This window comes from Triticum urartu, chromosome 2A (assembly GCF_056163025.1).
Source record: "Triticum urartu cultivar PI428250 chromosome 2A, HENAU_Tu73, whole genome shotgun sequence".
In the NCBI taxonomy this organism is placed as follows: Eukaryota; Viridiplantae; Streptophyta; class Magnoliopsida; order Poales; family Poaceae; genus Triticum; species Triticum urartu.
Genome location: NC_141874.1, coordinates 297,981,214 through 297,996,873, shown reverse-complemented (window position 1 = coordinate 297,996,873; position 15,660 = coordinate 297,981,214).

Here is a 15,660-nt window from a genome sequence, read left to right as displayed (position 1 = left end):
CAAGCACGACCCACGTCGTCAATCAGTGTGGTGTCAAGCCGCAAGATGATTAAGTGGCAGCCATTCCCCACATGGGAGACATTTCCTACAAAAGAAACCCACAGATTACACCCATCCTGCGGTGTGTCAAGAGAACAGGCGCGGAGCTAGCAGGATAGCCCGGCAAGCTATGCTGGGCGACGAGCGATGTGACACTAAGCGGTGCATTTAATGCAACCTGTCAGACCGCAGAGTTAGGTATGATAACACTGTTTTCTATCATACCAGTGGATAATGACTACTTTGCCATTGTGGTGACCCCTTAATCTATATAAGGAGGCTCATGGCATCTGTAGGGGGTTAGATGGTTAGAAAGTTGAGAAACCCATACGCGCATAGTCACTGTCGCCCCAAGGCAACACCTGCCGGGCAAGTGTACTGTGCCTCACCACCTCCATTCCCCCATCAATCCACCAAAGTAGGAGTAGGGTTTTACGCCTCACAGCGGCCCGAACCTGGGTAAATTGTTGGTGTGCTCTCTACCATGCTATCGTGCGCTGGTCTGCTCTTTGTGCAATGCGATGTCCTCCTGCCGAACCAGCAAGGGGCCTCCTGGTCCCATAGGTGGCCATGGATATCCCGTGACATCTTTGGCGCGCTAGTTAGGGGGCTCGCTTGCGTGTATCTGAAATCGTGCACAGCATGTCATCTTCATCACCATCTTCATCTTCAATGACGTCATCGACCATGGTGCCTAAGAAGAAGAAGTCCGGCCCTTCAGCCCATCCGTCCACCTCGAAGGCTCTGCCGCCCGCAACCTCTAGTGCCTCGGAGGATGTGGGGGTGAGCGAGGATGTGAACCCTGCTGGGGGCGCAATTGGAGCAGGTGGCGCCATCGCCTCTCCCCCCGCGGCTGGCACGGGGGCTGGAGATGTCAAAGGAGAAGAACATCAACAATGCCTTGGCGGTCACCCTCCAAAAGGTGCGAGCGAGCGGGTCGCTCCGTATGCACCCCTCCTCTCACTGACGGGCACTGCCACAGCAAGGGCGCTTGGTTTGGGGCTAGCCATTCACCTCCGGCCACCCACACTTCGGGAGCGACCGCGGCCCATGCGCCTACTCCCGGATGAGCCGACCAGACTGCTGTGCCCGATGGAGACGCTGACCCTCAAAAACCACCACCGCGCGAACCCGCTGCCCAGTTGGTCGTCCCACACCTAAGTGGATGCGGCACCACAACCGTCGCCGCCGCTGGCACCATCAGGAGCCAAACAACGATGCGGTCGACATCATCAGCATCTATGTCGAGCACAGCCACAGAGGCTATGGCGCCAACTCAGTTGCTACTGAGGTTCTCGCCAACAGCCGAGCAGATGAATGAATGGCGTGCCACCATCCAGAGAATGCTCGGTTTCGCCGAAGCCGGGGCTCACGATGAGCTGGCCCACCACGACCTGCCCAAGTGACAACGACCGCCCGTAGTGTTGGCCGAATGGAGGGGGCCGTCCCCACGGTGCAGTCCCCACCACGGTAGCCGATGTGGGTGCAGTTGAAGACCCCGACGACGTATCGATGGCCTCTTCTGACCCTCGAGCACGTCCAGGCCAATGTCGAGCCCCGGAGGATAGGCGGTAGGGGGACGCGCGCATCGTCAGAGATCGGCGCCGCGACGACCCTCGCCAGATCGACGGGTGAGGCGGCCTCAACGTCGACGAGCCTGCGCTCGGTGTTGGCGGGTGCCTACCTTTCGAGGTCGGCTGCCCTGCCTTTACACGAGAATTGCGGCAAGTCCGTTGGCCGTCTGTTCACACGTTCAAGCCAGAGATACGTGAGAAGTACGACGGGAGGCTGAACTCGGCAGTGTTCTTGAGCATCTACACCATCGCTGTTCAGGCGGCCGGTGTAAGGGATGAGAAGGTGTTCGCCAATTACTTCCCATTGGCCCTAAAGTCCAACATGAGGTCTTGGCTAATGCACCTGTTGGAGAACTCCATTTCGTCATGGGCGGACCCGTGCCACGAGTTCATCGGTGCCTTCACTGGTGGCCACCAAGAGCCCGGTAGGCCGAGCGACCTGCAACTTCTCCAACAAAAGGAAGGAGAAACTCTCCGTAAGTATTTATAGCGATTCAGTAAAGTTCATAGGAATATTCCAAATATCCATCCGGCAGCCGTTATAGCAGCCTTCCAGTCCAATGTGCGCAACAGTTGCATTCATTCTAAGATGAATGTGCGGTTGCCTAAGACTATGAAGGAGCTATACACGCTGGTGGATCAGTGTGCTCGCATGGAGGAAGGAAGGAAGCTCCATAGAGAGGAGGATTGCATCAATGTTTATTCAGAGGATGAAGATGAATCAACCAGTCAGAGGAAGGGCAAGAAGCACAGTAAGAATTCAAGAGATAAGGCAGTGATGACTTTAGAAGGTTCAGGGACACCTGGTACCGGCAAGAAGGCCAAGGCTGAGGCCCCCGGCAAGGAAGTTGCCACTTGCACAGCCTGCCGGGAAGCCGTTGCCGCCGAGAAAGCTGGGAAAGGCGATGGCCTGTATTGCAAGATCCACCGGACCAAGGGCCATGACCTCCGGTGGTGTTACCAGGTTGAGTAGCTTGTCAAGAAACAGAGGGCAGAATATGATAAGCATGACAAGGAAAGAGGTCAGAATGCCACTGGCGGAAAGGGCCGAGGCGGTGAAGAAAATAGCCCCAGCAAACCCTTTCGGAACCAATGAAAACCCACCAGGGGCCAAGAGAAGGAAGTCTATGATGATGGTAGTGATGAAGGCAATGAAGAGGAAGCTAATGACTAGGAATTTCAGAAGGCCATTGACGCCCAATGCATTGATGGGGGTGCATCTTTGCACGCCTCCCACCGCCAGCTCAAGCGATGGGCACAAGAGATTAATGTCGTGGAGCCAGCACCAGAGGCCCGAAACCGCTCAAATGGTCCCGCACGCCAATATCTTTCATGAGGATGATCATCCTGGCCGCACCACCATGGTAGGATGCTTGCCATTGTTGGTCTCCCCGACAATTCACAACCTCATGGTCACAAAGATGTTAGTGGATGCGGGGTCGGGCTGTATCTGATTTCCCTAGCAGTCATCAACAAGCTGCAGATAAGAGAAGAAGAGCTAGAGGTTACTGGCACATTTCAAGGAGTTAACCCCTGTAGGAGCCATCATAAAGGGAAGATTATGTTCCGGTGACGCTTGGGGGAGAGCTGAACTACCAGACAGAGAAAGTTGTGTTTGATGTGGTTGATCTCCCCCTGCCGTACAATGGGATTCTTGGACGCTCGACCCTGGCCAAGTTTATGGCAGCATCCCACTATGCTTATAACACACTGAAGATGCCTGGGCCGCTGGGAGTCATCACTATCCCATCAGATAAGAAGGATGTGATTATCTGCGTGGACAAGATGTACCGGGATGCATTCGCAGCAGAGGCTGCGGCAGCAATAGCTCCCGCCAAGGAAAGCAAAGGAGAGAAAAGGGATTGTAGTACCTTAGGCAAGGAGTCCGGGAAGCGTGCCCCCTCCGAGTGCACGACACTCTTTGACGATGTCTCGGAGTATTCCAACAGGAAGAGATCCAATGTTGTTGCAACCCAAGTGAAGAAGGTCTCGACAGGGTTGGCTGGCGTTGGCAGTACATTCACAGCACCACCCTTGAAGACAAATAGGAGAGCGTGCTCGTTGCCTTCCTGTGGGAGAATATCTATGTGTTTGCCTAGCAACCATCTGATATCCCCGGTGTTCCCACGAAGGTAATGAAGCACCACCCTACTGTCTGCCCACACGCCCGACCTGTCAAGCAGAATGTCCGGAAGGAGGCCTTGGAAAGGCAGAAATTTATTGCCAAGGAAATCAAGACACTGGAGGCAGCTCGTTTGGTGAGAGGAGTACTGCATCCTACATGGCTAGCAAATCCAATGGTAGTTCGGAAGGCAAATGGGAAATGGAGGCTTTGCATTGATTTCACATATCTCAACAAGGCTTTCCTGAAGGACCCATTTACCTTGCCGCCTGTCGACCAAATTGTGGATTCCACTTCAGGGTGTGATTTGCTCTCCTTTCTGGATGCGTATTCCGGATATCACCAGATCTTCATGACCAAAGAAGATGAAGAGAAGACGTCGCTGATCACTCCATGTGGTACGTACTTCTTCGTCCGCATGCCATTCAGACTAAAGAGTGTTGGGTTCACTTTCGCAAGGGCAGTTTAGATTGGTTTTGAGCCATAGTTAGAAAGAAAAATAGAAGCCTATATGGATGACATCATGGTCAAAACCAAGGATAAGACCACTCTTATCTAGGATTCGGAGGAGGCTTATGCTAATCTTTGCATGATCAATTTGAAGCTTAATCTAGAGAAGTGTGTGTTTTGTGTCCCCTTCGACAAGCTGCTTGGTTTCTTCCTGTCCCATCTGGGGATCAAAGCTAACCCCGACAAGATCAAAGCCATTGAGCAGATCCAAACACCAAGGACAGTTAAGGATGTGAGGCGCTTGACGGGATGCGGTGCCGCGCTAAGTAGATTCATTTCCAAGACTGCCGAGCATGCCCTGTCATTCCTTAAAATTTTGAAGAAGACAGGGCCTATGAAGTGGACTCCGGAAGCAAATGCAGCTCTGCAGGAGTTGAAGGCCTACCTATCGTCATTGCCTACCTTGGTTGCACCCAAACCCCAAGAGCTATTGTTGCTATACTTGGCAGCAACCAACCAAGTGGTCAGTGCGGCCTTGGTAGCACAGCGAGAGGTGGATGAGGCAAAAAGTGGGCAGATAACGGTAGAGTCAGAAAAGGATCAGAACAGCAGTGAGCACGACAACGAGAGCAACCCCAAGGACGCGGCAATGAAGGAAGTGATGCAGCGCCCAGTGTACTTCGTCAGCTCGATGTTACAAGGGGCTAGATAGAGGTACTCTGGCGTGCAAAAGTTGATCTTTGTTCTCGTTATGGCCTCAAGGAAACTGTGCCACTACTTCCAAACCCATGAGATCACGGTTGTCACTCGTTTTCCATTGCAAAGTATACTCCGAAACCCTAAGGCTACAGGTAGAATAGTGGAGTGGGATTTGGAGTTATCCCGCTTTGGTTTGATGTTTGAGAGTGCATCAACAATTCAGAGCAGGACGCTGGCAGAGTTTATTGCCGAATGGACGCCAACCCATGATGAGGAAGTGATAGAGACAGCTGTACCAGCAAGTAATCACCCCAAGAATGGAGCTGAGAAAGTAGCCCGGAGGGCCAGTATGTATCAGTTTGTTGATGACACTCTATACAGAAGGAGGCCCAATGGTGTGAAATTGATGTGTGTCTGCCGGGAGGATGGAAAGGAACTACTGGCTAAGATTCACAAAGGATTATGCGGCTCACACATTGGCACAAGGGCATTCGTTGGGAAAGCATTCCGGCAAGGATTCTATTGGCCCACAGCCCTCCAATATGCAGTCGGGCTCATCATGACATGTGAAGCCTGCCAGTTCCATTCCAAGAGAACACACCTGCCTTCCCAAGCCCTTCAGACAATCCCTTTATCATGGCCATTTTCGGTCTGGGGGCTCGATATCCTCGACCCCTTCCCCCGAGCAATCGGGGGCTTTGAATTCTTGTTCGTCGCTATTGACAAGTTTACAAAGTGGCCCGAAGTGACTGCCGTGAGGAAGCTGACTGCTCAGTCAGCTATCAAGTTCTTGAAAGAATTAGTGTGTCAGTTTGGAGTTCCGGCAAGGAACATCACCGACAACGGTACCCAATTCACGAGCCACACCTTCATGCAATATGTTCGTACCCTCGGATGTAAGATCTCATTCGCCTCGGTGGCACATCCCCGGAGCAATGGACAAGCTGAGAGGGTGAACGCTGAAGTGCTACATGGACTCAAGACAAGAACTTTCGATACGTTGCACAAGCACGACAGACGGTGGATCGAGGAGCTACCGGTAGTTCTCCGGTCCCTCAGAACGACACCTAACCGAGCTACCGGGCAGACTTCCTTCTCCCTAGTATACGGGCAGAAGCAGTTATCCCCACGGAACTCACTTACGGGTCCCCTCGAGTGCTTGCCTACGATGAAGTAGCACAAGATTAGCACCGGCGTGACGAAGTTGTGCTACTCGAGGAGAACTGTCTCCGGGCTGCTATGCGTGCTACACGCTACCAGAAAGCCCAACGCCGCTATCACAGCCTCAGGGTTCATGCCCGGTATTTTGAGGAAGGTGGACTTGTCCTTAGGCACGTTTAGTCCGTCGAGGGTACGAACAAGCTATCACTGAAGTGGGAAGGCCCTTACCGTGTGGTACGAGTCACCAGACCTGGCACAGTCCGTCTGGAGACCGGAGATGGCACTTAGTTGCAAAACTCATGGAATATTGAGCATCTCCACAAGTACTACCTGTTAGGCGCGAGGCTGCTAGGGCACTGCCCGACAACCACCCTTTTGTACAGGTCTTGCCTCAGCTGCATGTAACCCCTTGTACAAAGCCGAGGCGATAACCCTGTGCAAGAGAAAATAAAGAAACACTCTAGGGGGCCCCAACTAAGATTGCATGCAAGCATGAGCACACCAAGATCACTACATAAGCATTTCATGAGCATTTGCATATGAATATAGATAGGATCACATCCTGCATTCATTCTCATCTACATGAAGTTGCATGTTCCTTCCGTGAACTTGGCTTCGACAAGAGACGAGAAGATTGCACGGCACAGCGATCCCCGGGAAGCTAAACATATAAGTTTTACCTCTTGTCCATTAGTGTTCTATAAAGCTATAACTCTGCATGAGAAAACCTCGCCTCTCTTTTGAAACTTAGGTGCTCCCATCCATGACTCGAACATTTCTTCGGTCAAGGTGGTCGCAGTAGCCTTTGGTGAAAAAGAGTTGGCAGGGGGTTGGCCCCTCTGTTTGTCCCCCAGCAGACATAGCTCTCTGGTAGACAAAGAGTGTGCCGGTAGGATATCCTGCCGGGGAAAAACTCGTTTATTTTCATTAAAGAGGCACTCCACCTCTGCATGGACATACACAAGCACGGGTTCCCGGCAAGGTTCATCTTTTTCATTCATATGATAATACAAGTACAAGCATTACATCACACAAAGATGGGCTCGAGAGATTGCATTATTCGAATTAAAATTTGGCGGTAGCCTACAAGTTCAATATTGAAAAAAGATAAGTGTCTCGTCATGCCTTTGCCCCTGTCCATCTCCTACATGAAGAAGTCGAAGGGACCGGAGGCGGGCACAGCTGGGATTCAGTGCCTCCCCAGGATCAGGACAGCGCCACTCCCCGGTAGGGAGGAATAAACTAGAGGGCAGGCGTGCATGGTGACGCTGTCGGAGGACCAGATAGGAGGCACGGAGTCACCGGCAAACATGACTCGTAGGAACAGTCGTCCCTGTTCTCGACGCGTCATGGCTTGCCGCTGCCATCCGCATCACTACCACTCGAAGACCTCGGCGCGACCACCATGCTGGGCACCATGCTCTCTACACCCTTCCACAGAGAGCATGGTCGTCCCCGGGAGCAGTGACGTTGGAAGTCACCGCACGTCCTAAAGATGTGTGAGAAAGCAAGGAGCCTTCCTGTCCGACGAGAAAACCGCGCCGAGGAGGACCCAGATTGGCCACCGTTAGCGGCGAATCTCTCCTACGACTCCTCCCCGATTCAGCCAAAGGAAGATGAATGGGGAGCAATCGAATACCACGCGTCGTGCCCATTTTGAGCTACGACAAGGTGTTGGTCGCATCCCCCACTGAAATCGAGGCCACGGGCAACCCGGCGGCAAGCACGTCGGGGTTGCCACTCCCGGCGTCGGCGCCGCGCCGCCCGAACCTTCCTCTCAGAGCCAAGGGAGATCCCAAGCAAGAGCCCGGGGGCTGGCCCAAGGCTCTTCTCTTCAGCATCGCCGGCAGAAGCAAAGAACAAGGAAAGAAGAGAGGGAATGCAAAGATGGATGACTTTGCTCTTGTCACACCCCGAGAATAACGCTACAGTAATCTCCCCCTAATGGTTGCCATGTCATCATGATTACCTTGCTAATTGCAAGTCAAACTATTATTTCTCCAAGTAGAAAAACAAAAATGTTCGAGATGTTGTAAAGAATGCCCAAGTAATTTTTATGAAGAAATCGACTCAAATTGGATTTTATTTTGGCCATAGAAATATTTTGGTGGACCAACAACATTTAATTTGGTCATTTAAAATTCCAACATATATTCATACTTTCCCAAACCACATGAAACTTTGTGTGTGACCCTATGCTACTGCACAGTATTTTTGTGCCATGTTTCATGTGTAACAAAAATCATTTGCTCGCTCAAATAAATACCAAACATTAGCTAAGAAATAGAAAATAGAGTACAAAGGATAAACCAGTAAAGTTAAAGGGAAAATAAAAAGACCCCACTATTGGACTGGGCCGTACACCCACACTGCAAGGCCCAGCCTATCCCCTCGCATCCCTTTCGTCTGTACACCAGGGGATGGCATGGCGGCCATCCACCCCGCCATGGCCGCCGATGCCACTGTTGCCGGCCATCCCGCGGTCGAAGGGATGGATAAGAGCAAGCCCTAGACGCTCTGTCTCTCGTCGAAACCCTAGGCCCTCAGTTTTCCCCTCCCTCGTATCTCACACACGATCCCGAGTGGGCTCGAGCGGAACCATGGCCGCGTCATCATCAACCCCGAGCATTGTAGCCTCCCCGAGGGTCGAGAGGAGGTCCAGAGGATGCTTCTCCTTTGTCTTCTTCGACCACAAACATGGGTTCATCTTTAGCTGCAACACACCGACGGATCGGCCGTCATCTTCCTCGTCGGCCACCGCACAACACTACAAAAAAAAGACACATCCGTGACATTTTGGGCCGAACAAATTTTTTTTCTGTCATACATATGACACTTCTATGGTGATAATTGTGACAAAACCCGGTATCATAATAGATGTGGTGGGCTCACACTTCTATGACAAAAATCATGACAGAAAATGGGCTTTTCGTCCTGGGCGGGCCGGAAACGCAGCTGCATGACATTCTTTGGGCCGTCCATGACGGAAAAAACATGGTAGAAGCAAGGGCGAGGAAAATTTCGGGGAGTTCCCTGTTACGGTGGGAGGTCGTGGGCCGAGCGATGCGCGTTTCTCTCGTACACGTACGCGCGTGTGTGCGAGGTGTTGGCTCTAATTGAACCCGAGCGAGGCGTTGGGATCTAACTGAACCAGAGCGATTGCACTAGAGGCTACGTGTTACTGAACCCGAGCGATCGATCGATGGCTGTTAACTGAACCCGATCGAGTGATTCCTTCGCTACTGCTGCTAACTGAAGCTGATCGATGCTGCCTCTGGTATGAACAGTGAGCGTTGCTGGGGGTTTTGGATGAACAGTGAGCGGTGGCATTGCCTCTGTATGAATAGGACCCTGTGGTGTGGAGGGCTGGATGAACAGTAGACGGTGGAGGGGTGCCCATGGGGGGTGGTTGAACAGGACCCTGTGGTGTGGAGGGCTGGATGAACAGTAGACGGTGGAGGGTGTGACACCCCGAGTCCGTTGCGTCAGGTGTTTTTTAGTTATTCGCTGTTGTTGCCTTGTCTTTTGCTTGCGTGTTGCATCTTGCCATGTCATCATGTGCATTGCATCATCATGTTTTCAAAACTTGCATCCGTCCCGGTCTCCTCGTTTGGTCTATTGTTTGTTCTGAGCCCAGACACACTTGCACGTGCGCGTGGCACCTCCGAAATAATATTTTATAAGTGGCCGGAGAATGTTCTCAAAATGGGTTGAAAGTTGGCATCCGGTGTAGTTTTGTTATCAGTAGGTCGCCCGCCAAGTTTCATCGCATTCGGAGTTCGTTTGACGCCCCAACAGATAACTATAGCGGCAAAAGTAGCCGGTCTATCGTCGGACGTTTTCGGTCTCTGGAACCTGTTGCCGGGTTTTCCCTCTCTTTCCTCCCTAGACCATCTACACGTCCCACTACCAACTGCCAGGCCCAACCTAACCTCTCTCGTGAGCCCACGGCCCTCCTCACGCGTGCGTCCGAAAGCTGTCAAGGACCCGACCCGGACTGTCATCACCATTGGGTCCGGATCATCCCCAAACATCTACAAGACATCTCCGTTTTATTATTTGATCTCTCTAGCCTATTTATCCGGGACCGTCCGATTAAGATCCGAGGGTCCTAACCTAATTCTATTTCCCCTATATATATTCCACCCACTTACTAAATCAGATCATACCGTAACCCTAGCCTTGTCCCATCCGTCCATCCCATCCGCCGCCACTCTCCTTGTTTTCAACACCGGCCAATCCCCACTGTTCTTCATCGATCCATCCATCCAACCAGCAGATCCAGCAGCCACATGAGCCAGAGCCCGTCTTGGGTACCTCCTTCCTCCCGTCCTCGAGCTAGCCGGATGCCTTCCGATGCCACCGGAGCACCAGCAGCCAACAAGGAGATCGCCATGGCCGCTATTTGTCCTTGTCGCCACCCTTCGGATTCGCGCCAGATCAGCCTCCTCCGTGACCTCCCCTTTCGGCCAGAGTCTCTCGCCGCTGCAACTCCCTCGAACAAGGTCGGGGCTGAGGCTCTCGCTCCTACTGTCCTTGTTGACCGCACCCGTATGCCTCGGAGCCGGCCTCCACCAATCCTCTGAATCGCTCGCCATGCCTCCTTCAGTTTCACCGCTGCCATATTCTTCATGGAGTCCCGCCAAGTCCCTAGAGCCGCCGCCCTACTTCATGCCTTGCCGACTGTCGCCTGGAGCCTCGCCTGTGCTGCGCGCCTCGCTGAACCTCGCCGCCGCCTTGCCTGCTCTGTGCTCAGCATGCAGCGCTGAGGAGAAGCCTCTGTGTGGACCCCGCCGAGCCCGCGCCAAGCCCTGCCTCGCCGGAGATCCTCGCCTTCCGCCTGGATCCGCTGCGCCGCCGCAGTTCCCCCTCGCCGTCGACCTCCATGCCTCGGCGCCGGCCTCTGCTCGCTCTGCTTCGTTCAGAAGAGCTCAAACCGCTCGCAGCGTCACCCCGCCCCACGTTGACCGATCCAGCACTCGCGCGCTCGCCTAGCGCCATCCTGGGCCGCTCCTGCTTCCCCACCTCAAGGCCCAGTTTCAATGCCAAGGCCCAGCTAGGGTGAGCGACATGGGCCAGATCTCAGTTCCGGCCCATGTATTTTTTCCCGCGCTGTGAATTTGTCTTTTATCCAGAGTTTTACCAGTTTTATAGAAAAGTCCATAGACAACATGCATATAATAAGTCACAAACGAAGCATCATATTAAGACAAACTTTATATGAAAAAATGCTTAGATTTGTGTCTAGTTTCATAATATCCAACTTTCATGCATGTTTAAAATGTTTAAAATGATGTTTGCTTTAGTTTGCTCCTATGCCTTGTTAAAATGCTTTAATTCATAACTAATTAACTGTAGCTCGGTTTTAAATAATTTTTGTATGTAAATGGGGTGGAAAAATGCCTAGTTTAACATGGTGGCATTGCTTTGCATGTTTAACAACTGTAAAATATGCTTTAGGGCAGAACAGTACCAAATCTATATTATGCTCATGAGGATTTTTCTGGACTTGTTGTTTGTTGTTCCGGCCTCATTTAAACTTTCCTAGATAGGTAGTTATCTTTTGCTTCACCTCTTGCCATGTTAATCAACATTTAATATTGTTGGGTACATAAACGAGATTGAACTAAATAACTTGAATGTGGTGTTCTGTCAATATGCAACTCGTTGCATATTGAGCTCCACTTAACTTGTAGTGTTGTTTGTGCACTTTGCCATGCCATGCATATTTAAACTGGACATGCATCATACTTGTTTGCGCATCATGCCATGCTTATGTGGTGGTTGTTTACCATGTTGTTTGCCTCTTTCCGGTGTTGCTTCTTCGGGTTAGTTCCGATAACGTCGCGTTTGTGAGGATCCATTCGACTACGTCCGTTTGCCTTCTTCATGGACTCGTTCTTCTTCCTTGCAGGATCTCAGGCAAGATGACCATACCCTTGAAATGACTTGTATCTTTGCTTGCTAGTTGCTCGATCTATTGCTATGCCGTGATACCTACCACTTGTTATATCATGCCTACCATATTGCCATGACAAGCATGTAACCCACCTTCCTAGCAAACCATTGTTTGGCTATGTTACCGCTTTGCTCAGCCCCTCTTATAGCGTTGCTAGTTGCAGGTGAAGCTGAAGTTTCTTCCATGTTGGAACATGGATGTGTTGGGATATCACAATATCTCTTATTTATTTAATGCATCTATATACTTGGTAAAGGGTGGAAGGCTCGGCCTTATGCCTGGTGTTTTGTTCCACTCTTGCCACCCTAGTTTCCGTCATACCAGTGTTATGTTCCTTGATTTTGCGTTCCTTACATGGTTGGGTGTTATGGGAACCCCTTGGTAGTTCGCTTTGAATAAAACTCCTCCGGCAAGGCCCAACATTGGTTTTACATTTGCCTCACCTAGCCTTTTTTCCTTGGGTTTCCGGAGCCCAAGGGTCATCTTTATTTTAACCCCACCCCCCCTGGGCCAGTGCTTCTCTAAGTGTTGGTCCAACCTGAGTGATGTCCGGCGCCCCCTGGGCAACCAGGGTCTATGCCAACCCGACGTCTGGCTCATCTGGTGTGGCCTGAGAACGAGATATGTGCAGCTCCTATCGGGATTTGTCGGCACATCCAGGCGTCTTTGCTGGTATTGTTTTACCATTGTCGAAATGTCTTGTAACCGGGATTCCGAGTCTTATCGAGTCTTCCTGGGAGAAGGAATATCCTTCGTTGACCGTGAGAGCTCATGATGGGCCAAGTTGGGACACCCCTGCAGGGTTTTGAACTTTCGAAAGCCGTGCCTGCGGTTATAGGCAGATGGGAATTTGGAAATGTCCAGTTGTAGATAACTTGAAACTTAACTTAATTAAAATGCATCAACCACGTGTGTAGCCGTGATGGTCTCTTTCTGGCGGAGTCTGGGAAGTGAACACGGTTTTGGTGTTATGCTTGAACGTAAGTAGTTTCAGGATCACTTCTTGATCACTTCTAGTTCACGACCATGCTTTGCTTCTCTTCTCGCTCTTATTTGCATATGTTAGCCACCATATATGCTTAGTGCTTGTTGCAGCTCCACCTCACTACCCTTTCCTACCCTTAAGCTTAAATAGTCTTGATCTCGCGGGTGTGAGATTGCTGAGTCCCCATGACTCACAGATACTTCCAAAGAGTTGCAGGTGCCGATGATACCAGTGCAGATGACGCAACTGAGCTCAAGTGGGAGCTTATTGAAGATCGTGTTCTTTGTGTTGTTTCGTTTCCTTTCAATCAGTAGTGGAGCCCAGTTGGGATGATGGGGGATCTAGCATTAGGGTTGTTTTCTTTTATTTTGGTTCCATAGTCGGACCTCGATTGTATACTCGATGATGTATGTTAACTTGTATTTGTGTGAAGTGGCGATTGTAAGCCAACTCTTTATCCCATTCTTATTTAGTACATGGGATGTGTAAAGATTACCCCTCTTGCGACATGCCTACTATGCGGTTATTCCTGTAAGTTGTGCTCCGACACATGGGAGATATAGCCGCATCATGGGTGTTACAAGTTGGTAATCAGAACCATCCCCGACTTAGGAGCCCCCTACTTGATCGAATCGATTGCGTTGTTGAGTCTAGAAAAAAAAATTAGTCTTAGGATTATATATATCGAAGAGTAGGATTCTTTTTACTCCTCAGTCCCTTCGTCGCTTTGGTGATGCCTCCTGACGTAGAGTTTTGACTCTTCTCTTCTCAAATTTCACGGAAAAAAATTTAGGATCATGCGGGTATCTTGGAATCGTTCCTATGGTTTTGTGACGAGAACATTGTTCTTGGTGCCTCCTAACATTTAGGGGTTGTGGCAGTGTCCCAGGGAGTTGAGCTCCGAGGTGTTGTCGTCACAATTTTATTGTTGCAGTTCTGGAATACCTGAGTTTCGCCGACATCGAAAGTCTCTTTTATGCAGTTGTTGGTGACATAACCTCGACGCCATCCAGTACTGGGGCGGGAGTTCGGGAGTATTGCCATAACTCGTATAACGGATGCTTTTCGAAGGTTAAGGTAAACGATTTTCGATGGTTTCTTGGTTATGTGTTGAAAGATGGATACAGCTGGATGTAGGATTTGTTAGTTTTGGATGAGATATTATGCTTCCCCTGCATCCCCAACACCTGATTGCATAACCAGAAAGTTTCGGGAGTTTATAAGTGGGAATTCAAGTATCACGTAGGAATTCTTTCCAACGGACACATGATACGATATGGGGTCTATCATATGTTTGTTTCTGGCTTATCATGCAAGCCAATCCTTTGTTTTGTTTTTGTTGTGGTATTCGAGTTGCTTCGAAGTCAAGAATCCATACCTTTCCTAAGCGATGCTCTCTTATTTCTTTGGGAATACTATTCCTTCTTGATCATTGAGTTTGTCATCTCAATTTCTTCTCAACCGGTGTGCTCTTCTCCAAGTGGCTCCGATCATTTCAACATCCGCAAGATCACCTCTCGGTTTTCCCAACGTTTTTTGTTTCATCCGTTCCCAAGTTGTCTTTGTTTTTCCCGCCCTCCCACCCTTTTTCTTCAAGGACTCGGACTTCTTGATGGGAAGTCTCCCCATTCTTTTCGGTCAATGTGCTTACCCGGTGGTTCTCATGAATATGTTCTACTAGTTCATCATTCTTCGTTCTCTTTCTTCTCCGGTGGATTCAAATCAAGCTTTTGGTGTTGATCATATCCCTTTTACTTGTTTCAAATGCTTTCTCATGCCGGTGCACCTCTTAATCATCCTGTCCTCGCTATTCATTTGTTCCGGAGGGCTGATGATATCTCAGAAGGCTTGTCTTGTCATTCTTCAACCTATTTCAAGGTCGTTATCTCATTCAAGCTGTTTAATTCAACCGGTGCTATCTCCTTTACAAGTAATCGTTCAATGGTGTATCTTTTGAGTGGGCCCTAACCCACAGTTTTTCCCAGGATCTTACCTGACTCTTCTATTTTCCCGGTGTTACTCTCAAATTCTTTTCCAAGTTTGACGTAAGAATGAATTATCACCAGTCAAATGTCTTTCTCCAAGATCTTTCAAATTCTTTTCATCATTGGCTCAACCTTTCTATTCGTCATCCCGGAGTATCTCAACTATTCATGGTGGTGTTTATCGTCGTCATTCTCGGATTTGAAGACCGAAGAAGATTTTTCTCTCAATCTTGCTCCATTCTCTTCAAGGTTCATGGTTTTAGCTTGTTGCCATCCTCTCATAATTGTTTTCAATTGTGAAAATTCTTTTCACCCATCAGGAGCTATTCAGGAGTCTTTTCAGTTTGATTCTCCGGAGCCCATCTTCTCAGAATTATTCATTCCAGCTATCAGCTCTAATTCTTGAAATCATACCGGTGCATCATTCAATTATTCTCTAATCAGCTCGTGATCTCTTCGTTCTCATATATTTATATTCCCTCAAGTATCTTCATTCCTTCTCCAATTCTTCCCGGTGAATTGTGCCTTTGCTACTTTCATTTTCAACTCTTACGGTGGTTCTTCCAAGATTCTTCTCCCTTCATTTATCATATCAATTTATTCGTTGTTTCAACCCTTCCGGTGGTTCGTCGAAGACCTTCTCAAGTTTGTGCTATACCTATCTTAATCCTTTGTACGAGAATAAG